We start from the raw sequence: 26,935 nt of genomic DNA on the forward strand, positions 1-26,935 counted from the left end.
CTCTACACACCTTCTCCCATCATGGAAGTCCTCGCTTCTGGGAAAAACGGCTCACCATGCAACAGTCAGCCTGCCAACCTCTGAAGGAATATACCACTGGGCTTTTGATTCTGGACTCTAGACTCAAGTGAAGCCATAGCTCTTATTTTTATCCTGATCTTGCTCTGTTCCCCTTTTTATCTCATATCCCTCTTTTATTGTATGAGTGCAAAAAAGGGGTGGACATTGCGAAAGCCCCTTCCCATGTTTTATGTCTGTGTAAAATAAACCAACCCTCTTATTTTGCCTTATCTTGAGTTTGCTGTGGGGTTATTAATAGAGGATTGGATCACTCCAAACTGAAGGGTTGGGAAAAACACACCACCGCTTATAAAAGGGGGAAATCATAAATCAAAAACACCTTCCTGTTTACGGATGGGTAATGAGAGGAGAAATCAGGGCTGTTCTAATTTAAACCCCCCTCCTGTCCATAACAGCATTGAGTTGCCAGCCACATGCGATCTCACAGCAGCTGGCCAATTAACACCAGACAGGCACAGGGGCTGTCCACTCATAGAGGAGAGGGGGAAATGAAGGCTGTGGGGGCAGCAGAGATGATGGTGCCACATTTAAAGGGCTGCCAATCCTGTATTTACTGCTGACTGCCTTCCAGACTGACTGCCTGACAGGCAACCACTGGTGACTGTCTCCCAGAAAATCAAAAAAATTGAACAGTACCCTATAGCCACAATGAAGAAGGTGGCCCCAAGTGGGCCAGCAGTTCAGCGAAGCCTCCCGGCAGGTTCTCCCCCAGACTGCAAAGATAAGCAGGAGGTCGTCTTCCCAAGGGATGGAAGGAGGAAATCAGTCTGCCTGACCAAGCAAGCCTGGATGGACGTTGCAGAGGTGGCCAGCAGCCATGGGAATCACTCCCACATCCTGCAACTAGTGCCTGCTAGCACATCAATGACCTGATTCAATCTGCCATAGTGAGTACTCCATAGCTCTTTTCCCTTTGGGCCTTGCAGGTAGTTTGTGAAAGGGTCTGTTTGATGGCAAGGGAGTGACCATCCGATCAGTGGCAATGGAGTTAGGCAGTAGTATATGCTGTCAGAGGCATGCTGCATCTCAGTGTGGCACCCATCTGTCTTTACTGACATCCCCCACCCACTCGCTCGAGAAAAGTCGCATGCAGGAGGCATTCATGTGCCCCCATCATAGACCCCCATCGGCATAGGTATTATGCTCATCTCTGCGGGGAAACTAACAGTGCTCTTTTATTGCACTTGCAGGAGAAGATGGCGCATTACATGAAGGAAAGGGCCAAGGCAGCCAGAGGGGTGCCACGTCTGTACATCCTGACCCCCATGGAGGAGAAGGCCTTGAAACTGGCAGTGCGGCTGCTCCATTGCTGATGGCAAGGCAGGGGTGTCAATGCAAGGAAGAGAGTGAACGGATGCAGGGGCACGAGGGTACATCTGGCACACACAAGGCATAGTACTTATTTATTCACTACTGGGCATATGGAGCTCCACAGTCGGGATAGTGGGAATGACGCACTGAGAAACCCACAACTCTTCAATCGATCTGTTCTCTCAAGCAGGTCATGGTCATGCCAAAGGATGCAAATCTGGAGAGACCAATGGCCAGGCAGCCACTTCGGAGGAGGAGCAGGGTGCCTCAAGGCACCTCCATCTCATCTTCAGGAGACCAACCTGGTGGTCACTCAGTTTGTTCCATGGCAAGTGTTGTAAGTCTCCTCTGCATCCATGTGTGGGATCCACGCAGGCATTAATAGCCATGTCCTCAGTGTGTGGCTGTGGTGTCCTGGTATCCAGCCCTGAAGGCGTATGGTGGGGCTGGGAAAACTGCGGCACCTGGATTGCCAAAGTATGTATGCATCATGGCTGCTTCCCAGAATCCATGCACACACCTGGAGGATCTTTTTGCCGTGGTCATAAGTGAGTTGGACATTGACTGAGTGGAAACCCAGCCTGCTGATGAAAACCGCTGGCTGGTATGTGGGAGTATATTGATGGTCACATGCATGCAGTCAATGACACCTTGCACCTGGGGGAATCCAGCAATGGCCCTGAACCGAGTGGCTCTCCACCTGACTTTCCAGGTTGGCTCAGTGGCACACGAAGTCACTCTTGAACAGAGCATTGGCTACCCCCTTGATGTAGTGATGTGTCACAGACTGCAAGACCCCACATATAATCTCTGACATCTGCAGGTAGTTAAGCCACAGATGAGAGAGTCTCTCATGAGAGCAGACTCTTCAATCTCGGGAGGCAATTGGCATGCCCCTTTGCACCTTTCTCCAGTGCCCCAACCATGAGACTGGCCCTCTTGTTGACCCTGAAGTTACTGGTATCCCACAGCGAGTGCCTGGGCCTCACTTCCTCTATGTGGCTCCTCTTTCTCAACAAGGCCCCCGAAGCCTGGGTATATGAGGCCTATGGCAGGCTCTCTCCTGTGCGATACCTTTTACCCAGGTGCCCCCCCTTCTCCCAAACTTTTCTCGTTTCTCTTGAAAGGGCCACTGCCCTGATGGACCTGCGGTGTTCACACCTTTCCGCCTTCCCTCTTTCAGTTTCCAGTGCCCATGCTGTTTCACCCTGCCTGGCATGGGATGTTGGCTCTCTCAATGGTTGCTGGAGAGGCCCAGCACTGAACTCACACTTACTTGCTGCCTCCTGTAACCAGGCGAGGCGCCAAAGCCACCTGATTCCCATGCAGTAAAGTTCAAAATGCCCCATAAAATTGCAGTCAGATAGCCAGTTAAGTACCCTAATTACCTTCACACTGTGCCAATATGCAAAGTCCACCCTCCATGTCGACTACAGTTGGTAAAATACAGAAATGACAGGAAGGCAGAGTTCCAGTCCAGCATCCCTGGTCCTATTTTATGCCTCTCACCCTAACCTCTACACCTGTTCAAATTGGCCCCGTAAAGCTCCAGCCTCTACCTGTCGTCTAAAGCGCACTTAAAAGATCCTACAGCATATTTCAAACAACCTCATGAATTATGAATTGTGGATAGAGATGATGACCTTTAGCAAGTCCACTGATACTCCAACATTTAGGCAGAACCAAGAATAGCAAAATGAAAGGCAAAATGCTTAAAACCCCAATTTAAAGTGACGAAGCAGGCAATTTTCATTCAGATTCTTATAAATTTGAAGTTTTGATCCAATATACAATGTTTTATATTAAATTGTGCAGGTAATTTAAATGAATTAATTTATTATTTGTAATTGCACAGGGAGTTTTATAGCCACTGAACTGTTTGTGTATTTTCAGGATCACACTATGCTGGGAATCTTTATCTAATGACAAAAACAGCAGAGCCATCATTATCAATATCGCCAAGAACTGATGGTGATGTCTGCTGAACAAGAATATTATTAAAGAGGTTGGAATCTGTAAAGAGTTGACCACAATACTAATGCTCATTCCAAAATTTGGTGCAGCATTCAAGTACCATAGTGTATAATGCTATTATGTGCCATGCAATTTTGGATAGGTTAGTGATCCCATCCGATTCCTAAACCATATCCTGATTTAGATCTAGCTTCTCTGGGTGTTGGCATGCAACCCGCCCAGGGCCAGTGAGTAGTTGGCACCTGAAGCAAACCTTCAGCCTGGCTCCCTGCACTACCCACCCCAACCCACCCCACCCCTCAATAATTAACTGAATTAACTTTCGAAAGTGAATACAGTAAAATAGCCCCACTTTCACACCACCCATGGGTAGTTGTAATCTTGTGCTTGCTCAACCTCCCCGCAGTGCTTTGCTTCTGCAGCACCGTGTTCCCTTGGTGCCGCTCACCAGATTAATGCCTCCGCTCCTACACCTCTCGCCAGACCTCAACACCCGCATCACCACGAGATCACCCAGGAGCTTTCTGATTGGTTGAACTTGAAACGCGGAATTCTTAGGTAACCAACATTTTTAACCCATTCCTGGCACATGATGCACCACCCATTCCCAGCACATGAACCCACTTCAGATCAAGCACTTTTTTGCTGCTCTCCTGTGTGGACAATGTCCTGGAGTGCCAATCACTGCCACTCTCCTCTGCCTTAATTGTTGAGGTATAACTTCCACAGAAGCATCTAGGAATGTGGGGGCACTCAATGCCATGTCATCTCTTTCTGCCGTGAGCAAACAAATAGTTTCCCCCCAAACAATGCCTTCACTTTCAGAAGTTGCTGTGACCTTTAAACAATATGTTTGCACTCATATAGTGCCTTAAATGTGTTAAATCATCACGAGGTGCCTCAAAAGAGTATCATCTGACAAATTTGCCACTGACGCATATCAGATATAAGAACAGGTGAGCAAAAGTCTGGTCAAAGAGGTAGGTGTTAAGGAATGATATAAAGGAGGAAAGGTGTTGAGCTGGAGACGTTTGAGGAGGGAATCCCAGAGCTCCGGATCCAGACAGCTGAAGCCATGGATGCCAATGATGGGGCAAAGGAGGTCAGGAATGCACACGAGACCAGGAATTGTTAGATCTTTGCACAGGCTGGGGAACCTTTGGTACATGTTTTGTTACAGACAAAATCTTTCCCTTCCCTTTAGTGCGATTTAATTTTACCTGAGGTAGGAAGGAAGATAATTTTTTAACGAGAATAACAATCTCTGTTTAATGAGCAGGAGCTGTTTTGTAAACTGCTGAACAAGCTCCATGATTGCTTGGCTCTTACATTATTTGTGGACTGATAGTATCAAAAAGCTGTCAACAGCTGTGATAGGACCTCAGCAACTGGTAGTAGGTTGAAAGGTCACAACTGCCATCGACTTGGATCATTTTTTTGAAGACCTTGTAAGGTGGATTCATCTGCCTTTGAAATGCAGATCTTACAAACCACAGAAGGAGCTGCAATTGGACACATGCTCAGCACGTAACAAACAGCCTGAACTTTGATGTACACACATGCCCTCCCCCCCTACCGCCCTGGTACAGAGTCAAGACTCTGACACAGTACCATCACCTGTTGCGGAGGGCTGACCCACTGGCTGCCATCATAGATGTGGCAGCTTGAGATGGGGGAAAGGGAGGGGGCTCTAGTTACAGGGTGGAAGTATTGGAAAAGGTTCAAACCACTGAAGTGAAATCTAAAGCAGCATATAAACTTCCAAAGAATGCTCAGGGCAGGGAGGTGGGTAGAAATTTGTTTCAGAAATGGCTACCACACATTGTGGTTAAAAAAAAATCCCTTTGTACGCAACATAAAATACATTACAAACACCTGCCCTGAAGCAGCCAAAATAAGAGCCATTTGTCACAGTGATCAGGCAACCAAACCAGAACTACCCAGTTAGTGAAACAAACCCCAGCATTAATATTGCTCAAAAGAGCTCCTGTACAAAAGCAGATTCCCATAGGTTAATAGAAGGAAAGAAAAGAAAAATACTTGCATTAGTACAGTACTTCCACCACAGAATGAGCATGTGTTTGAAACCCTCCATATTGGACTCATAGCTGCCTGTTTCACGCCTGTGAAACAAGTGCAACAGCATTCCGTTTTTAGACCTAGTTCTAGCTACACTTGAACACATAATCTCGGCTGACAATCTACTGCAGTATTGATGGAATGCATCTTTCTCTAGTACCACTTCCATCTCCCCACACACCTTCTCTGAGCTTGTCTTGCCCATGAGATCCACCTGCTGATTGCTCGACCCTATTCCCCCCAAGCTGATGACCACACCACAGTCCCCATGTTACCTGGTATTATTAATGGCTCCGTCTCCTCAGGTACTGTTCACCTCCCCTTCAAATCTGCCATTATCACCCATCTCCTCAAAAACCCATCCTTAACCTTACAAACTACTGTCCAATCTCAAATCTCCCTTTCCTCTTCAAAGTCCTTGAACGCGTTGTCACCTTCCAAATCAGTGTCTATCTTACCTGGAACTCCTTGGCTGAAATTTTATACCCACCTTCTGTTTTGTTCTTCTTTCCTCCTATATAAATGTACCCATCGAGCACAAAGATTGGCGAAACAATAATGTGGGTTCTTTATTTGAAGATAAGACAGATAAAGTTAACGGAGAGGATCAATACAAATCTAACCTCGATCACGGCCTAAAGTCATGGCACTAATAGATCATATTCTGTCAAAGTGCTAATGATTGGCAACAGTTTAAGATACGTTCCCTTAAAGGTTCATGAACATCATATCATACCATCCTGTACCCTGGGAGTGGGACAGCAGGCAGGATGTTGTACCATCAGGTGGGATAACAAAGGGTGCCGTGCCCATCATCCTTCCACCTCAACAAAAACAAAAACAAAAATAGCTGGAAAAACTCAGCAGGTCTGACAGCATCTGTGGAGAGGGAGACAGAGTTAACATTTCGAATCCGTATGACTCTGCATCGTGTTCAGATGAAGAGACACACGGACTCGAAACGTTAACTCTGTCTTCCTCTCCACAGATGCTGTCAGACCTGCTGAGTTTTTCCAGCTATTTTTGTTTTTGTTTTGGATTTCCAGCATCCGCAGTATTTTGCTTTTATCTTTCCACCTCAGTTGGTATTTTAGTGGTGGGGGGGTTAGTGTCGAGTAGCCTACCTGCCTTTAGGCCAATTGGGACACTAATGCCACATGAGGGGCTCTTCCTGCTGCCACTGGAAAAATACCAGCAGGTGGAGTCCATGCCACATAGTGAGGCTGCCGGTTATATCCTGGCAGCTTGCCTGCAAGTTCCGGGGCAGCATGTCCCTCCTTAATGGGCACACTGTGCCCCACAAAAGCTTCCCCCAAGTAGCAAACCTTCGCGATTGACCAGCCCACCCTGGCTGGGGCCTGCCTGACTCAGGCACTCACCTCTCTTCCGAGTCTCCAGTGATGTTTCTGGTCTGGGGTCTGCTGCTGTCCCAGCTGCTGGCATTCTGATTGGCTGGCAACTCTTGAAGATGGGACATTCTGCCTAAGAGGAGCGAAAACTGCAACTTCAGGCAACTAATTGACTGAACCATATCGAATAGAGCCATGGCTTCCAGGGTCAGGGGAGGCAGGCTTGCCCATAACTTTCCAGCAGTGGGTGGGGCCAGTACCTTGTGTGAAATCCCAGCCGATGTTTGAATTCCTCCAATCAGTTCTTCGCCTATGCCAGCAATAAATCAAAAATTATTGAAGTCCCAATTAACATCCTATGTGATTGTTACCATGCTAAACCATCCCTCCTCATCCTTTTCAGCCTGTCTAGAGCCTTTGACAGGGTTGGCCATGTCATCCTCATTGAACACCTCCCCTCCATTGTCCAGGTGGGTAGGACTGTCCTCTTTCTTACTCTTTCCTGATATAGCCAGAGAATCAGCTGCAATGGTTTTCCTTCTGCTCCTACATCCTTAGCTCTGGAATCCTTAACCCTTCAGGAATCTATCCTTGGCTGTCCCTATCCTATCCTCCTATCTGTCTGAGGCAGAACTAAATTGCTCACAACCTTGGTGTTGTATTAGGGCCAAGATAGGCTTCCAATCACATTCCAACTCCATCCCAAGACTGCTGAGTTCAAACTAAAAAACATTGCCCATCTCTGCTACTGCATCAGCTCATCTGCTGCTGAAATCCTTCTCCACATCTTAACTCTGGACGTGACTACTTCAATGCTTTCCTGGTCGGCCTCCCATTTTCTAACCTCCATAAAACCTGTGCTTATCCGAAACCCTGTTGCCAGTGTCCTAACTTGCATCAAGCAAACTTTCTTTATACCACCCTTCTGTTTGCTGATATACATTGGCTTTTAAACTTCTCAGCCTTGTGTTCACATCGCACAATGGCGTTGCCCATCCTTATCTCTATAACCTCCTCCAGAGCTACAGCCCTTCAAGGTTTCTGTGCCAACTCTGGCCTTTTGTGATTTTAGTCCTTGATTTTAATCACTCCATCATTGTTCACTGTGCCTTCAGCCTTAAGATCTGGAGTTCTCTCCCTAAACTTCTCTATCTCTTGACCTCTTCTTTAAGGCACTACATACAATCTACCTCTTTGACCAATCTTTTGGTATTAATGCTAACACATTATGTGGTTTGTTGTCAAACTTTGTTTAATAATTCTCTTGTGAAGTGCCTTGTGATCTTTTCCTACATTAATGGTGCAAAACAAAAGGCAAGTTGTTGTTGACAGTGGGAGGAGCAGGCACTATAATTTCAGCTCATTGTGCCTGCAATGGGTGTCTGACTGAATGCAGAGGATGCTTCACTTTGTTCAAGAGATGTTTTGTTTTGCTGCACAAGATGTGGGATTGAAATCTTCAAATTGCATTGTATAAAATTAGGGAGAAAATGAGTAACAGAGATACAAATATACAGACACAGAGTCATGCATATGGATAAAGGTACTTAATAAGCACCCTTGAGATACACATATAGGCACAATAACACATATACAGACGCAAAGACAGTCACAAAAACACAAATGTGGACAAAGACACATATTTAGGCACCCTTGGGATGCATATATAGACATATAGGGACATGTGCAGATCCAAAAGACAAAGAAACACAGATATAGAATAGACATATAGGGCAAGGTTTTAGCTCAAGCTTTGGGACACCAATGTCAGGACCAAATGGGGTCCCGAGTCCCAGTTGCTAGGAGCCAGAATGGCACAGCCTCCTAACTGGCAGCCTCCGAGCTGGCAGCCTCCGAGCTCACCATCCTATTAAGAAGATGGGCAGGATGTAGACGCTGTCTGCCCAATCAGAGGAACAGCAACTCTGAAACCTCAGCAACTGCATCAATAGAGGTGGGCTTTGCTGAGGCAGCATAGGGATGCCTCAAAATACAGGCACCTTTGGAGATATTGGGATAATTTAAAAATATTGAATGGCCAATGGTGGAAGGATCTGCGGACGGAGGGGAAAGCTCTCCTGGGAGAATGTTTGGACCACGGGGGCTGGCTTTCCCTCATGTGGCCGCATAAATGTGTCAAGGCGCCTCTGTCTCCGATGAGCATCTAACTGGACTGCTGTGTTCCACCACTGGAGAAATGCCGGCAGGCCCAAAGAAATGATCCTGATTGTGTCCTTAAGTATCTAAATTGACTGCCTGCCTCTGTGGTGTGGGCAGCTGATCCACCTCCCAGCCTGCTGCAGGGAATATGTCAGGGAGCGCCCCCACTAGTTAACCAGCCCCCCTGCCTCTGTTCCCGCAGGCATGGGACTGATGAAATTCTGCTCAGAGTGGCAGTGAAACACATCAGATAGGCTCAGCATAGACAGCCCCATGTGTCTGATGATAGCCCAGCTTGTTTCATTCTCAAGGGCTATGAATCAAGCCTGTCTCATTTGTCCAACAGTCAGCTGTTTAGACTGTTCGTCTCATTAACATTGGAGGGACCATCAAAAAAATAACTGCGGATTTGTTTAATGTGCTGCTTTCATTGGAAAGCCAACGTTCAGCTTTCCTTGCCAAATCTGGATCCCAATTGTCAGTGAATGGTGACCTGATTTATAAAAGGTTAGCTGAGAAGCATCAAAATCTATTGGAAAATGGACATTTTTAAAGTGTAATATTAGCTGCAGCTATCGAGCAAAATGGAAATGGAATCTAGGTGATGAAATAGGGTTTCAGTATTTGGTCTTCTAAGTTACGCTGTTGTGCCCCACACTATTTTGCTTTTGATTTTCTAAGTCACTGTCCAGAGCCTGTTGCTTACTTTGATATGATCATTCCCACTTTTACTGATCTCTTTACTTTACACACATGCCATCACATGCTACAGTCTCTCCATATCCAATTGGCCTGCCTGGATACATTTTTGTTATGTTTTGCTGAATTTCTGCATTTTACTTTTTGGGGTGGGAAATCACCTGGGCCCAATTATATAAACATGACAGCACAGAAATGGGCCATTTGACCCAACTGTTATATGCTGATGTTTATGCTCTACACAAGCCTCCTCACTGCTTGCTATGAGCCTATCCTTCTATTCCTTTCTCCTGCATGTACTTATTTGGCTTCCCCTTAAATGCATCTATATTAATCACCTCAACCACTTCATGTGGTAGCAAGTTTCATCTTCTCACCACTCTCTGGGTACAGAAGAAATGGTCCCCACCAACTTACCTTTAGAATTAATGCCTGGGCAATGCAGCACAGGCAATCCCACAGCTAAATTGGTATGCCTTCCACCCATTTTACACCTGAAAGGCAGGCACAACACATACCACTTTCTATATCCCTTTGACTTCCATCTCACCCCTGAACCTTCCTGGATCACAAACAGTGTGCTCAAATGGAGCTCTTCTCAAGTTGGCACAGAAGCTGTCTCCAAGCTGGACTTCCAGCACCTAGCCTTTCGTAAGCAGAACACAGGACGGGGAATTGACACAGGATAAAGAATTAAACACAGAGGTCAATATCCCTGATTACACGGCTGTCAATTTTATCTGGTGATTAATCCCCTTCCTGATCTTTGGTTCCCAATTCTCCAAACTAGTCTTGTGCTTGATATTAATTCCAGGCGGTACACAATTGTAAAGTGATTGATTTCCCACCTCACCGTGATGAACACAAAATTCACCCAAAAAAATCCCCTTATCGGCCCTTATGTTTGGGTTATAATCTAAAATGAATACCAGGCATGAAAGAACACTGCTTTACTTTGGTAGCCAAATTTTTGTCATCTTCCACCCAGGTCATATGATATGCAAATACACTACTGGATTCAAGTACCAGATAAAAGTCTCCATACTTCCTGAGCATGGTTCACAAAAGTTACTTGGTAGCAAGAAAATATCCTATATGCAGGAACGAGATATGTCATTAGATATTCTTACCTGCATGTGATGTCTCACAAGAGAAAATGACATGATGGGATAGCCACCCAGCCTGATTCAGCTGCCCATGGCTCAGTGTTAGCAATCTTGCCTCCAAGTCAGAAGGTTAAATGGGCTCCTGTGCCCTAATCTCTGGAGTGGACAAAATCTAGGCTGACACTTCAGTGCAGTACCGTGCGCTGGAAATTGGAAATGGTGCCTTTCGGATGAGGTGTTAAACCGAGGCCCTGTTTGCCTTCCCAGGTGAATGCAAAAGTTCCCATTGCATGATCTCAGAGAAAAGGTGAGCTACTCTCGTGCTGTGGTCAATATTTATCCCTCACCCTGCATCACTAGCACAGATGAAACTGGCCATTGAACACTTTGCTGTCGTGGGATTTTGCCAGGTGCACATTGGCTGCAGAATTTCTTATGTTGACTATGGAAGGTGCTATATAGATGCAAATTGTTCTTTTTTTCTATGATAATCCACCCTCATAAGATAGACAGAGCTAGTCACTGGTGGATGAACTTCTCAAAACCAGCAAAAATGGCCACTGGCTTGAATCACAGAACCTCATGTTGAAGAAATTGGCCTGTGTTATTTTTAAAAAATAGACTCCATTCTGCTTTCGCCAAGAAAACCAGAAAATGTTGTAACCACTCAGCAAGCCAGGCAACATCTGTAAAGAAAGGAAAATGGATAGCATGTCAGGCCGAGGTCAGGGTTCTGATAAAGGCCTCTACCTGGAATATTAACGTTCCTCCTTTTTACAGATACTGCCCAACTTGCTGAGTGTTTTCCAGCATTTTCCAATTTTGTTTCAGATTTCCAGAAGCTGCAGTATTTTATTTATTGGCTCCATGCATTTCACATCTGGTTCTCTTGTTTGAATGCCAAGTTATGGCAGGAAATTGACTCCCTCCGGGGAAGAGGGTGACAGAGCAACACGGAGGCAACATAAATAGAACTGTAAAATGTCAAATGTTTTCTCTGCTGATAGTTTGTCAAAAATGTTATTGTAATATGTCAAACAATCGACCATGTCCAAATATTGTGGAATTTGTAATGGGTTATTGACATACTGCATTGAGACTGAAAGATGTTGCACTGAGGAATACTGTACCAGGCTATTAATGTGTTGTACTGAGACTGTGGCATACTGTACTGGATTATTGATAAACTGTAGTGACAGGCAGACATACAACTGTACTAGATGATTTATATAGAGTACTGACACTGAGGCACCCTGTACTAGATTATTGATGAATTGTTTTGGCACTCTGACAGGTTGTACTAAGACATACTGTACTGGATTTTTGGCTATCTGACTGTCACTGAGATCTACTGTATTGAGTATAGGAATACTGGATTGATTCAGGGATGTGACTGGACAAGATTAGTGAACTGCTACACTGAGACTAGGGTATATTTCTCTGAGACTGTACAGAACAGTCCAGGATGTTACTACGACACTAATGCTGATATACTTGCTGACACCGCCAGATATTTCTCTAACATAAACAAGAATAAAAGACTGTTTGCCTTCACGTGATGCCATGATCAGGGGGAACACTCCATCTCAAAATATAATTTGTCAAACTTCCTCAGACCATTGCAGACCTTTGTTTTTAAGCAAGGCCAGTGTGATTCCTGCAGCACCTCAGCTGAAGGGCTGTTTCAGTGGCTGGTGTGCAGCTACTGTGCTAGCAACAGGCCACCTTACTGTTTCTGGTTTTATTACCGCAAAGTATAACAACTGGGCCAAAGCCTCACCAACATCTGCAAGTGTCCAGCTCCGATGCATTGCTAGGTGTAATTTATATTGATTCCTCTGCCCTCCTTGTGTGCTTTATTAGTTCCCTCTGCACCAGAATTGCTGTTTATACAGGTAGACTGAACCATTGGTCATGGGCTGGGAAAGAGATGGTTTGAACCTCAATCAAGTGGCTCCTGCCGGAAGGTTGTATGAATTGGGTGAAGAAAATGCTGGGCTCAGATCTGAATTCTTTCCTGATCACTACCCACAGCCAACCAATTTACTGTAGCGTGAAAAATGGCCACTTTAGTTAGGTGCTCGTGGGCTCCAGGGTATTCTATCCTTACAAGAATTAATGGCTACCGGAGAGGCAGAAAGGAATATTAGGGCCAAGCAGTAACGCACAGGCAGGGTCGCCGTGTGCTCTGACCACCCGATTCCTCTCCCTGTGGGGCAGCTGATCCATTTTGAAAAGTGGGTCCCATTGATATGCCACCGGTGAGCGACATTCCCAACTGGCGCTACACTGGGCAGTCCGATGGCCAACTCAGTCATAGGAAGGTGGAGGGGGTGTGGTAGGGAGGGAAACTGATCACCTGTAGAGGGGCAGGAGGTCTGGGTGCGAGTGGTCCAGGTTATTCTTTTGGATCTAAGGGCCCCACAAAAATAATTTTTCACTTACTGTTTTATGGCCCCTTCCTCTTCATCGCCTGGTTGTGCCTTGAAATTGAATCAGAGTTACACTTAAATTATAGGCCCCCAAATTTGCATAAAATAATAAGCCTCCCTCCTGATTGGGCTGGGCTACCTGACAGAAGGCTCCAGTGAATATTGCAGCAGAGTAAGAATGGGGCAGTGAATTTATCACAGCCTTTTAGATCCACTAATTTTCCTATTTACATTAGTCAAACCAAGTAAAAGTTGGCCCCAGTGAACCATATTTTCACATGGATCAAAACAGGTGCAGAGCAGCCGTGATTCAATGGAAGCACTTTTGGCCTGAATTTCATGCTTGACGTGCAAACCAAGTCGGTGGAAGTGGAAGCGGATGTGGAACCCGCTCCCAGTCACGGTCACATTTAAACATCCGGGATGGAGGCAGCAGCCCTGGCATGAGGTGGATGCAAATCTTTGGCAGTCTAGCTGAAGGAGTGTTGGACCAAGGCATCCCTGGTGTCCCTACCTCCCTGAAGGATCCAGAGGTCTGCCTCCATGTCCTCACTGTGTTCCTTACTGGGCTCCTCTTCTAACTCACCACTGGATTCATCCTCTGTGGCCTGTGGAGCTATGTCAAGATCCTCTTCCCCCAGTGGGTACCCCCTTGCCAGTGCCAGATTGTGGAGAGCGCAGCATGCAACCACTATCAGTGACACCTGCTCTGGGGGGTATTGTAGTACTCACCCCTGAATGGCCCAAGCATTGGAAGCGCATCTTCAGAAGACCTATGGTACTCTCTATCACATGACTCCTATCATAACGTTGATCTGACTCTGTTCTTGGATGGCGGAGAGGCGTCATGAGACACCTTTTGAGGGGATAGCCCTAGTCACCCAGCAGCCATCCATCCAGCCGAGCCAGAGCACTGAAGAGCCCCGGCACCTGGGAGTATCTGAGGATATAAGCATCATGGGAGCTGCCTGGGTACCTTGCACAGACTTGTAAGATCTGCATCCTGTGGTCACACACTATCTGCACGTTCATGGAGTGGAAGCCCTTCCTGTTGACGAAGGCACCGGGCTCACCTGCTGGTGCCTTGATGGCCACACAGTTGTGATGTGCAGTTGTTGCACCCTGGATGCGGGGGAACCCAGCAATCACAGCAAACCCTCTGGCTCACTCAACCTGGCTGGCCTCATCCATACGGAAATGAAAAAATGTCATTACCGGCCTGAACAGAACTTCTGTCACCAGCTTGACGCAGCTGTGGACAGCTGATTGGGAGACTCCACACAGATCCCCCATTGACCCCTGGAAAGAGCCAGAGGCAAAGAAGTTGAGGGCCACTGTGACCTTCAGAGCAACTGGCATGGGGTGTCCACCCACACAGTTCAAGGTGACCTCAGGCCTAATCATCTGACAAATGGAGGTCACTGTCTCCCTGGAGAGGTGGAGCCTCCTTCGGCACTACGCCTCAGACATATTGAGATAGCTGCATCGCTGCCTGTATACCCTGGAAGCAGGATAGTGGTGTCTTCTGTGGCCCCTTACACCTTGCATTATCTGCTTGCCCTGCGCCCTTTGTGCCTGCACCTCTCCTCCCACAGGTCCCTCCCCTGGAAGCTGCATAGGGACACGTGACCTCCTCTCCCTTCTGCCCCTCTCTTCCTCCTCAGAGGAGGTGCCTCCAGTGGAGGCCACAATCCCCCTTACCATTATCCGAAGGCTGTCTGATATCTGGAAAGGTCCACACGGTCAAAATTCTCCAGAGGCCTTGGAGAACCCAATGAGTCCTGAAATGAAGCCTAGAAATACTGGAACAGAGAGAAAGCTGTCAAGCTCAAATAAGCAACCAACCGCAAACTATCTCCTAACTATCTCCTCACTGTTCACAATGACAATGCTGCTGACCCTTTTTATCCTGCCCTTGGATGAGGTTTCGTTAAAACAAGGTTGCCCGCCTGCCCATTTTTCCCATACGACATGCACAAAATCACACGGGAAACGTAAAATCGCGAACAATTGCCTTCTTAATGGCCTTAATTGACCTTTTAATTGTCGGCGGGTGTGGCTTCAACACCCGCGTGCGTCCGACGGCCTGAAGATTGCTCGCGTGCAGGATGGCGTCGGGATGCTCGTCCAAAGCCATCTTGCGCTATTTCTCGTCCGTTCGGGTCGGGCGCGTGCCCGGCCGCAGGGCGTAAAATTCTGCCCTCGCGTCTCTGAGTCAGTGGTACAACTCACTCCAGGAACTAAAATCTAAACTGACACGTGAGTGCAGCAATCAGGTAGTGCTGCACGGCTGGAGGGGCTGTCTTTTGGACGGTGACAAGACCCTGCCTGCCCTCTCAGACAGATTACCATTTCGAAGAAGGATGATGGAGTTCTCCTTGGTGTCCATTTACCCATCAACCAACATCTAAAAACAGAATGGAGGTTATATTGGCCAAAGGATGAAAAGAGTCACAAATTGGATGCAGTGCTAATAAGACTAGCCTCTGTTTGAAGTTCTAGATTTAGCACCCAATTTTGGTCCTAATTGCTGATTACCCTAATTGCTGATTACCCTAATTGCTGATTACCATAATTCAAATTTGCCTGGAGGTGCCAAACCAGAAAACTGCAGGTTTAGCCTCAGATGCTGATTAGGTGAAATTTCCGTGGAGCAGTATATAGGGGCTCCTCGCACTCACTTCCACTGAAGGATGGATTGCTTGGCTGGCACACAAGCAGTACATTGCCGGATTGGTGCAGAAACTGAGGAGAAAGCTCACAGGTTCTCAGATGCGGCACCGATGCTCCAAAGGCAGGGGGATGTCCTGTACCTGCAGGAAGGAAGGACGCCTCCTGTCCTGTAGCAGCTGGTGCTGCTCTGCCTTGCCTCATGTCCCCCTCTCATTCCTCATTCAAGCCAAGGGGACCCCTATCAGAATACCAATGACCACACATCATCAGCCTTATCAAAATTAAACTACACTGATTGCGGATGGGGAAAGGAAAAGGGAATTGGGGGTTTCAGTCTATCCCTCTGCTTTGTCCATACACTAACCACTGTTTGGAAAGGGCACTGGCTGAAATACTCACCATGAAAACGCGTTCTAACTAGCAGGCAGATTTAAGTGGTGATCTGCTGTGTAACAAGCCTCCAGGCAGCTGTTCCTAGGCCTCAACTGCTTTACCAAGATGGTATCTTGCATTAAATGCAGGGTAAAACAGAGATGCTGCTTAAAACCCCATCTTGAACACCTCAGAGACTCTCTTACATCTAAAGTATTTGACAAAAAATGATCACATTGCTGTCCATGGGAGCTTTCTGTGCATGAAGCTACAACACAGGACTATTTGCATGCCAAACAGTGGAAGCAACATGCAATAGACAGAGCTAAGCAATCCCACAAGCAACAGATCAGATCTAAGCTCTGCAGTCCTGCCACGCCTAGCCATGAATGGTGGTGAACAATTAAACAACTAACCAGAGGAGGGGGCTCCGCTAATATGCCCATCCTCAATGATGGGGTGCCCAGCACATCAGTGCAAAAGTCAAGGCTGTAGCATTTGCAACCATCTTCAGCCAGAGATGCCGAGTGAATGATTCATCTCGTCTCCTTCTGAGCTTCTCCAGCATCACAGATGCCAGTCTTCAGCCAGTTCGATTCACACCCCAAGGGCCAAGGCTATAATGAGGTCAGGAGCTGAGTGGTTTTGGGACCCACACTGAGCATCAGTGAGCAGGTTATTGCTGTGTAAGTGCCGCTTGATAGCACTGTCGACAACACCTTCCATTACTTTGCTAATTACCGAGAGTAGACTGATGGGGCAGCAATTGGCTGGGTTGGATTTGTCCCAAGTCTTGGATTCACTCCCCCGGTATCAAGAAATGGCTAAAGGCACTGCATACTGCAAAGGCTATGGGCCTTGGCAACATTCTGGCAATAGTACTGAGGACTTGTGCCCCTGAACTACCCTTGCTCCTAGCCAAACAGTTCCAGTTCAGCTACAACACTGGCATTTACCCAGCAATGTGGAAAATTCCCCAGCTCTGATCTGTCCACAAAAAAATGGGATAAATCCAATCCAGCCAATTGCTGCCCCATCAATCTACTCTCGGTAATTAGCAAAGTAATGGAAGGTGTTGTTGACAGTGCTATAAAGCAGCACTTACACAGCAATAATCTGCTCACTGATGCTCAGTGTGGTTCCCATGGCCACTCAGCTCCTGACCTCATTACAGCCTTGGTTCAAATATGGACAAAAGAGCTGAACTCCAGAGCTGAGGTGAGAGCGACTGCCTGTAACATCAAGGTAGCATTTGACCAAGTGTGGCATCAAGGAGCCCTAGCAAAACTGTAGTAAATGGGTATAAGGGAAAAAACTCTCCACAGATTGGAGTCATACCTAGCACAAAGGAAGACAATTGTTGGAGGTCAATCATCTCAGTTTCAGGGCATCACTGCAAGAGTTCCACAGGGTAGTGTCTTAGGCCCAACCATCTTCAGCTGCTTCATCAATGACCTTCCTTCCATCATAAGGTCAGAAGTGGGAATGATCGCTGATGATTGCACAATTTTCAACACCATTTGCAACTCCTCAGAGACTGAAGCAGTCCATGTAAATATGCAGAAAGACCTGGACAACATCCAGGCTGGACTGATCAATGGCAAGTAACATTCGTGCCACACAAGTGCCAGGCAATGACCATCGCCAACAAGAGAGAATTTAACCATCACCCCTTGATATTCAATGGCATTACCATCGCTGAATATCACACTGCCAGCATTCTGGGGGTTACCATTGACCAGAAACTGAACTGGACTAGCCATATAAATACTGTGGCTAAAAAAACAGGTCAGAGGCTGGGAATTCTGTGGTGAATAACTCACCTCCTGACTCCCCAAAGCTTGTCTACCATCTGAAAGGTACAAGTCAGGAGTGTGATGGAATACTCTCCACTTGCCAGGTTGAGTGCAACTGCAACAGCACTCAAGAAGCTTGACATCATCCAGGACAAAGCAGCCCATTCAGTCTCTCCACCACCGACGCATAGTGGCAGCAGTGTGTATCATCTTGAGACGCACTGCAGAAATTTACCAAGCCTCCTTCAACAGCGCCTTCCAATCCCACGACCTTTACCGCCTAGAAGGAGAAGGGCAACAGATGCATGGGAACACCACCACCTGAAAGTTCCCCTCCAAGCCACACACCATCCTGACCTGGAGATATATCACCGTTCCTTCACTGTTGCTGAGTCAAAATCCTGAAACTCCCTTCCTAACAGCACTGTGGGTGTACCTACACTACAGGGGCTGCAGCGGTTCAAGAAGACAGCTCACCACCTCCTTCTCTAGGACAATTAAGGATGGGCAACAAATGCTGGCCCAGCCAGCAATGCCCACATCCCAGGTAAGAATATAAAAAAAACCTGTCAGATATATATTCCCCATTCTGCTTGATCCGGTTATCAGGCTGTTCATACACGTTCCTGCATATGTGTCAGTTATCACACACTGTTTCCCATTCCTATGCCTTTGATATTAGATTGGACAGAGTTTGTATCCTTGCTCATGGGGTACTGCTATTAGATTGTGCCAGGTGTCATGTGTGCTTGTTATCAGATTGTACACGGACTGTTTCCTGAGTTGATGTGGAATGCCTCAAATGCTTCTCTTAGCGCCTGAAGAGTGATGTGATGACTGTGAGATGCAGCAGACAGCCCATGAGTGCTGACAGCAATATGTGCACCCGATCATCTGCCCCTGCAGAAGGCTGTGGTTCCTGTTGTGCTATCCTCACTTCACAGCACAGACCCACAGAGATGGCACTGCTTGAAATTCCTGTCTGATATCCACTTATAGCTGCTGTAGCATTACTGAGCATTGATTGGGTCTGTTGTTGGCAGCTTTATTGTTGGGGGAAGTGACCAAATTGCCCTGGTCATTAGGGTGATACTATCCTGGGACTCTGATGCTGTAGATGTATTCATCTACTTAAACCTAATTTTTGTGCAGCGTAATGTGAACAAACTTAAGGCAAGGATTTTTCAGATGGCGGGGTTTCCCAGTCTACCACCTGAAGAGTTGATGGAGAATGCATCGTCGCTGATACCGGCTGGCCCGCAGATATTTAGCAGCGTTCATTGACTGGTGCTGGTTCGTTGGCTGGAGATGAGGTGTCAGCTGTGGCTCAGTTCATAGCACCCTTGCCTTTGAATCAGAGGGTTGTGGGTTCATGTCCCACTCCTGGAAACCAAGAACTGTGATTGTACTCGAAAGAGTTGTGATCTGTGACTGTTGATAACTCGAAAGAGTTTCATCGGCTGGAGATAGAATTTGCACCCCTCACTTGGGAGAAAGTCCCACCTCAGGGAGCTGCTGGACAATCAGATTGTCCAGCAGCTTGCTAGTCCCTGCAGTGCCAGAAACTGCAGTGGACAGGACTGGAACTGCAAGCAGTCCCTAGAATCTAAACCCTGGGCTTGAATTTTTTGGATGGCAGAGTCTCGCTTCCCGCCATTCAAAGAATCAGAGGGGAACACATCCCCACTGACTCCGAGTGCCCTGCAGCCATTTCACACTCGAATGAGTATCAATTGGCTGGAGGTGGGACATCCTCCCCTCACTCAGGAGGAGGCCCTGCCTTGGAGAGTTGCTGGCCAATCTGATTAGCTGGCAACTCTCCAGTCCCTGCAGCAACAAGAGCTGCAGTGGCAGAAGAGGAAGCGCGTGAGGACGCCTGAGACTAAGTTCGGGCACTGAAGGCCAAGGGGACCCAGGGCAGGGAGGGTGAGGAAGGCCTGGGGAGGCACAAAGTGGGCAATCAGGGTCTCAGGGGAAAGGCTGGGTGGGGGGTGGGGGAGGCCGGGAGCCTACCAGACCTTAAGGAGGGTCACCTGACATCAGAGGGGGGCTTCTGATGGAGGTGCACCACCCCCCCGTCCCCACACCTGCCGAGATCTAAGTCTGTTGATTTTCTGGCTTCCACCAGGCTAGCCCAATCTTCCCGCCAGGCTAACAATTGAGGTTGGGTGGGAAATAGTCCTTACAAAGCCAATAATTGGCCACTTAAGGGCCTCAGTTGTGGCAAGGGCAGGATTGCAGTCTGAGGCCTTGCCCACTCCAGTATAAAACCGCTGCATGGTCGGGGCGGGCGGGGACCTGGAGCGGATCCTGTTCCTTCCATTTCACACTCACCAGCCTCCCCCACCTAAAAACCTGCTGGAGATGGAGCATGACATTCTGACCCTAGAGCCCAGGACTAGCTAAGTGTGGGGATCCCAGAGCGGGGAGGGGAACTGAGGCCTGGGGTGTGGGCAGAGGGTAGGGTGGAGGCATTGGTATAAAGGACACATAGGAGGGAGCACCCGTGGGATCAGATCTTGTCAGGGGGCATGGGGGGATGGAGTTGGTGGCAGATATTGAAAGGACGCTAATGGCGGCGCACCCCCCAGTCCCACCTGAGGCCTGGGCAGGGTCACCTTCTGGGGCTTCCCCATTTCTCCTGAACTCCTCACACCACCAGCCAGCCTGAAAATTGAGATTGCACAGGACCAGCCATTTAAGGGCCTTAACTGGGGCAAGGGCTGGCCTAGGCCTTGCCTGTCCCACTGTAAATTTGAGGAGAGAGCGGGGCAGTGGGAGGGCAGTGGGAAGGCCATCTGAAGAATTTTACAGGCCCCACACCCTCCTCCTCGTACAAACCCGCCATTGGAGGAATGTAAAATCCTGCTCTAAGCTGCTAGTGTTTCAGGGAGTGCAGGAAGGCTTTCCCTAAGAACAGTGACAAATGACTAGTGTGACAAAAATACAGAGTGGCACTGAGCTAGGGAAAAACTGCATCAGTCAGCGAGCTGTGTCAGGATGTTAGCAAGTGTATACTGAACTGTGACTCTCATATGTTAATGAAGCTGTTTTAATTAACTGGAGCCCGTTGACATGTTGATAGCCAAAAAAATTTTCCCCTAACTTTGGGGGAACTCCATGATTTCTGTTGTCAGAACAGTGCACTTGCCAGGTGTTTGCACCTCTGACACTGGGTGTTCAAAATCAATTAATTCACAACATTCCAAGCACGTATTCCACGGGCTGGAAAAATTTCCATTTTTCAAATGAAAATCCATGTGAAGTGCATGTTTATTTTAACATTTTTTATTTCACTTTTTGAAAAACCAAAATTACACAGATGGCATAACTGACAATTTCAAAAGAGAATTTCCCCAGGTTGAAATTCACATAAGAACACAAGAAATAGGAGTGTGAATGGGCCATATGACCTGTTGAGCCTGCTTGTACAGTCGTTGGCTGGTCTTGAGCTTCACTTACATGTATTAAAATATGGGCCAGGATTTTAAGGCTCTGCCGCAGCATGTTTCCCCCCGGCAGATGCAGTGAACCATTTAAAACTCCATTCAGTTCAGCGGGACTGTAATATCGCACCAGGCGGGAGGGGCCGTAAAATCCTGGCCATGGCATTATACAATCTGGTCAACCAAATTAAACGTTTCTTTCCTCTGTCGGCTAGCGTGGTTGGCAGAGGAATGCCAGTCCCCAGCATTATAAAACTTATTTTCAAACTGTTGCTAAACAGCGGTCTGGTTTAGAGACACATAATTTTGGAAAGCGCACAATGGAACACCCAATCTCCATTTTTACACAGTTGGCCATGTTTCTCCAGGATGCACTGCTTGGGTATTCAGAGAAAAGCCTGTTCAAACCCTTAGATGTGAGTCACAAACAGTTTCTTCATCCTGGAATGGGCCATCATGTTGGATCAGCAACACTTCTATAATCATTAGGCAATGACCTTGAAATGTCAAAATCCTTTGCAGTTCACTGATTTGTTGATTTGCACCACACAGATGCCAGGCAATGACCATTTCCAACAAGACTGAATCTAGCCATCTCCCTTTGACATTCACTAGCATTACCATCACTGAATCCCTCATTACCAACATCCTGGGGGTTACCAGTAGCCAGAAACTGAACTGGACTAGTCATATAACTACCATGGCTACAAATGAAGGTCAGGGGCTAGGAATTCTGCGGTGAATAACTCACCTCCTGACTCCCCAAAATCTGTCCACCTTTTACAAGGCACAAGTCAGGAGTGTGATGGAATATTCCCTATTTGCCTGGATGAATGCAGATCCAACACTCAAGAATCTTGACATCATCTAGGACAAAGCAGCCCACTTGATTGATACCCATCCACCACCTTAAACATTCACATCCTCCACCACCAGCAGTGCGTGCCATTTACAAAGATGCACTGCGGCAACTCACCCAGGCTCCATCAATAGCATCTTCCAAACCAGCATTGTCTACCACCTGGAAGAAAAAGGACAGCAGGCACATGGGAATATAACCTCCCACAATTTTCTCTCCAAGTAACACGCTATCCTGACTTGGAACTATATCCCCATTCTTTCATCGTTGATGAGCCAAAATTCTGGAACTCCCTTCCTAACAGCACTGTGGGTGTACCAAACTACATGGACTTCAGAGGTTCAAGAAGGCAACTCACCACAACCTCCATGAGGGGAATTAGGAATGGGTAATAAATGGTAACCTTGCCAGGGATGCCCACATGCCATGAGCAGATAAAAAAAATCATCAGCTGATGGAGGATGGTGTGTAGAAGGTAACAGGTGGCATCTGTAGCCATGTTTGACCTGGTAGCATGAGACTTGATGGAACTCGGAGTCAATGTTAAGGGGTCTCAGGCCATTCCATCCGGTGACCCCCAGGATGTTGGTAATGAGGGATTCAGCGATGGTAATGTATACCACTGTACTTCTACCTTTAGTGGATGTGTCCTGCCAGTAGGACAGGACCAACCCAAGGATGTTGATGTAGTAGTCTGGGACATTGGTTGAAAAGTGTGTTCTGTATGATTATATCAGCCTGTTGCTTGACTGGTCTGTGGGGTAGCTTCCCAATTTTGGCACAAGTCTACAGGTATTTTGAGGACTTTGCAAGGTCAATTCGGCAGAGTGCGTCTTTGTCACGTCCTGTGCCTGTGTTTTGTCTGATGCCTTTACTGATGCTGGGTGGTCCATCCCGGTTTATTCCTATTGGGCTTTTTTGTTGCACTAGATAGGACTAAATGGCTTGCTAGGCGATTTCAGGGGGCGGTTAAGAATCAACCACATTGCTGCGAGTCTGCGGCCACATACAAGTCAGACCCAGTAAGGATGACAGATTTCCCTCCCTAAAGGACATTACTGAACCAGATTGGGTTTTACAACTATCTACTAGTTTCATAGTCACCATTACTAATACTAGCATTTTATTCCAGATTTATTTGAATATGAATTTCCCAGTTGCAGTGGTGAGACTTGAGTTCGTGTCTCTGGCCTCTGAATTACTCATCCAGTGTCACAAATGCAAAGTGAATTAAACCAATAAAAACCTCAATTGAAAAACAAGAGACAAGAGAATTTTCCATGACAATACAACACCACCACACCAAGCCCCTCCACGCCCCCAACCCTATCCTTCATTCAGCATTTGGATGAAAAGGTCACTGCAGCAGCCATCAGGCGGAATATAGATATATGCGGTTTGCGAGATAAGAGTGTGAAAGAACTAATCGGTGTAAAGAACAATTATTAGCACAGATAAGCAAGTCACCTGCCAGGAAACGGCAGGGAAAAATCATTTCTGAAAGAAACGTTTGTTTATGGGGATGTCTAGATGTTTTGATCTATTCATTGTTTCATTGAAGTGTTTACTATATTTATTGACATGGGCAGGATTGAATGACATGGGCAGGATTGAATGAAATGGGGTGACAGGAGTTGAAAAAATATGATTCAGCCATGAGCCAGCATTGGCAAATCACTTTGAAGAATAAAAAAGCTTGTCCACGCCCATTGAGGGCAGGATATGGATTCAGCTGTGTTTGCTTCCATTTATACATTCAAGAGAAAGGCCATCACAAGCACCTTCGTCAATAGGAATGTGCTGTAGGCAGTCCCATTTATATATTTTCTTCCCATTATTCAAGCCATTTGTGCAAGTGTAGTGATTATGGTACTGGATGAATAATCCAGACAATCTGAGCTCAAATCCCATCACAGCAATTTGAGAATTTGAATTTAATTTTAAAAAATCTGGTAATAAAAAATTGATATAAAACTGATCAATTGTTGTGAAACCCCCACCTAATGATTCACTAACGTCTTTTATTGTAGAAACCTGATGACATTACCTGGACTAGTTTACATCTGGCTCCAATCCCATGTTACCATGGTTGCATTTTAACTGATCTCTAAATGGTCTTTTATGCCACTCAGTTGTCACCATTCAGTTGTATCAAGATGATTACCAGGCCACCCAGATGGGCAATAAATACCAGCCTTACCAATGATGCCCATATTACAATACTGAATAAAAAAGGAACTTTTTGGCGTTTGCCACTGCATGAGGAAGTCATTCTGCGTGCAGCTTTAATGCACACAGGCTGCTTTCTTCTTTCAATAACAGTGAAAACAAGATTTATTTTCCCTGTTTTGTAGTCAAATTATCAATTTCGGGAGTATGAAAATTTGCAGCTGTAGTGAAACGAGTGCCCAAGAGCTAGTGCTACAAAGGTACTCAATCCAATTGGAAGCCAGGATACTAACGCCCAACCTGAGCTGGTGTCTGGTCAAGTTGTCAAGCAGAAGATTTGTACCAGAACCAGAATGAAAGATTGATCTTCAGAGCTTTGTTATTTCAGCTGCCTTTTGGAAGAGATGCACTCAGCTGGTTTGAGTGACTTTTCCTTTGTTCTTTTTCTCCTTTCCATTTGAGGGGATTAATTCTCCTTTCCAGTCACTATACGTCTCACAGACTGTCCACCTGAAACCTAGAACTTCCAAATAAGAAATGAATGGAGTGGTCCTGCTTCTTAGCACCTTATAGAACAGAGCATTAATCCCCAGTGTGTTCTGAGAGACCAAATTAATATCACTGATGCATGAACTGAAATTAAGAGGTCATGGGGTTGAACTCTGAGAAGTTGTATTCAGCTTGCATTTGAATGCACTCTATGATATGAACAATGACTTGAGTCAGGAGCCAGTTAAGTCAATTTTTGTAAACTAGATTAAATTAGATCTTACTGATGAGTCAGAAAGTTGTTGGTTCAGACCCTGTATAAATTGAGCACTGATTCTAAGCTGATACTTGGTGCAGTGCAGAGGGAATACCAGATTGTCAGACTTCATCTTTTGGATGAAGCATTAACCATTCATCTGCTCAGGTGGATGTACATGATCCCATTGCATTATTTAAAAAGATTCGAGCATCCTGATCAATATTCATTTTTCAACCAAAACTGGCAAAAACAAAATATATATCATTCATTCATTTTCTGTTTGAGGGTCTTTGCTCTTTGCAAAATGATTGCTGTGTTTGTCCACATAACATCAGTAACTGAACTTCATAGGTAATTAATTTGCTGTGGAGTACTTTGGAAGTCCTGATTGGCAGTTTTCCCTCTCGTGAGATGATGGTGGTCAACTCTGTGTTAAACATCGCCTGATGTGACTCAGGGGCCCCACTCTGGCATGGTAGTCTCTGTTTTTATTATATATTATAAAGCAATGAATACAACTAATTCCAATAAACTTAATCTTCATATTTTGATGTCCATGTAATAGCAAATATAAACATACAGAGGGGTTTCCACATTGAATATAATATGGATTTGTCATTAAAATATATTTTAGTACAACTCCCTATTTTAAATTTGTTGAGCACACTTGTACATCATGACAAGCTGAGCAGGACAAGGACATAGGAATCAAGTCAGTTACAAGTCAGCTTGCTATCCCTCTAGGATATCCTGGAGTCTCTGGGAACTGAATATCAATCTCCAGGACACTGCTGTGAGCAACTGAGGAGCATGTGCATACAGGGCATTAAGATAAACAGCTTTATAAATGTTTTTGAACAATTCTAAAAAGATTGAAGATGGGGAATAGGGTTGTTTTGACTGACAGTCAAGAGTCAACCAAAGAGCTTTCCAGCTGGCATGGGAAATCAGCTCGCTGTGAGTTTGGATGTATTGTGTGGCCGATGTTAGGAGCACAGAGGATAGGCAATTGAAGGTAGGAGGACATCTGATGAAAACTCCAGGAATATGTGCAACCAGACTAGGCAATCCTACTTACGGGTCAGAGACATTGTACCACAGAGTCCTCTTCTAATTCTGTTGAGGCACTTGCCACCTCTGACTGCTGATCAAATTTAATGCTGCAGAACAAGTCCTTTGATTTAAGCTGCTAAAGCTCACACATTGTGTTATTTTATTCCCTTTATTGTGGCTCTGCATGAGTGCATATGCTCATTAAGATGAAGGATGACTGCAATACAGAGCTGAACATTTTTTTCACCTAAGCAGCAATGAACACGGAGCTAGTGCAGAATAGAATAGAAGTGAAGCAGTTTGATTGAAGTGCTCGGCTTAATACTGTTGCCCTTTGCAAAACTATTTTCTTTTAAGACTTGAGTAGAGATCAATGTTATGGCTTTGTGACACAAGGAGAAAAAATTCATCATAATGTTTTTTTGTTTGTACCAGCTTTCCAAACTGTAATCTCTGAGATAGTTCTCAGGTTAGTTTATAAAAGACTGTTTGAACTAGAAATGAAATGGGTGGGAAAAAAAAGCGATGGAAGTGACCACTACTTGCACAAAATTAATAGAAAAACTACAATGAATTTGAATGAAAACAATTTTTCAGATGGGGGTCAGGGTAATTCCCTTAAGTCACT

The sequence above is a fragment of the Cetorhinus maximus genome, chromosome 3, assembly GCF_964194155.1.
Source record: "Cetorhinus maximus chromosome 3, sCetMax3.hap1.1, whole genome shotgun sequence".
Lineage (NCBI taxonomy): Eukaryota > Metazoa > Chordata > Chondrichthyes > Lamniformes > Cetorhinidae > Cetorhinus > Cetorhinus maximus.